This window comes from Otolemur garnettii, unplaced genomic scaffold (assembly GCF_000181295.1).
Source record: "Otolemur garnettii isolate 467f Iridium unplaced genomic scaffold, OtoGar3 scaffold00122, whole genome shotgun sequence".
NCBI lineage: Eukaryota > Metazoa > Chordata > Mammalia > Primates > Galagidae > Otolemur > Otolemur garnettii.
This window is the reverse complement of record NW_003852517.1, coordinates 2,477,787-2,478,732: the sequence shown is the minus strand read 5'-3', so window position 1 is coordinate 2,478,732 and position 946 is coordinate 2,477,787. Positions and strand designations below refer to the sequence as shown.

At 34.7% G+C, this 946-nt stretch overlaps 1 protein-coding gene across 1 annotated transcript in view; it reads left to right on the top strand.

Annotated features, from left to right (window-relative positions):
- The window catches only part of LOC100940752 (cell surface glycoprotein CD200 receptor 1), a 31,874-nt gene that overhangs the window by 26,305 nt on the left and 4,623 nt on the right, over positions 1 to 946 (top strand). The window lies entirely within an intron of this gene.

Sequence of the window (946 nt, the reverse complement as noted above, 5' to 3'; positions counted from 1 at the left end):
TTTTTTTTTTTTTTGAGACAGAGTCTTTCTTTGTCATCCTGGGTAGAGTGCTGGGGCATCAGTCTAATAGAAACCTCAAACTCCTAGACTCCAAGTGATCCTTTTGCCTCAGCCTCCCAAGTAGCTGGGACTATGGTCACTGGCCACAATGCCTGGCTAATTATTCTATAGTTAGTAGAGACAGGTCTTGGTCTTGCTGGTCTTGAACTCATGACCTCAAGTGATCCTCCAGCTTTAGCCTCTCAGAGTGCTATGATTATAGGCATGAGCCACTGCACCTGGCTATCATTTTTCATTTTGTGTGATGTCTTACCTGGTAAAATTACAGATGTTATAAAAGGTCTGTGGATATCCTTGACTTTGTGATTTTTTAGAATAAAAAATAAATTCTACAATATCCAGCTAGCTCCCCCTGAATGCCATGTTATTTACTTTTAATGAAAGAAACATATACATCCCACATTTCTGTTTATCTAAAATAACCATAGGGAAAGACATTTAGTTCTGATGTTACTGATATTTTTGTGCTCAAGCCTTAGGAGAAACAAGCACACTAGAAATTATTTCATGAATTGTATGATAGATGTAATAGTCTCTTCCATCATAAGATTAGATTCAGAATATTGCCTTTCCTATTTAAATCTTTTTTCTTGTTTTGCTGTTACTAGATATTAAAACTCCTGAAGTAGTTTCAAAATACTTCATCAGACTGGTTTTCTAATAGTGCATAATACAGGAGAAAAATCTTTAATTTCTCAATTGGGTTTAATACACTATAGTTTTAAATGTTAATTTCTTATGTAAGTGTAATACTTCTGGAACATGATCGCAAGCAAAGTTAGTGTGTGGAACAACTTCATGTAATATGATGTGGATAAATTTAACACGTGAAGTTCTTTACCCAGATCTTCTTTTATCATTCCCCTTTGTTATGTGTATGTATGTT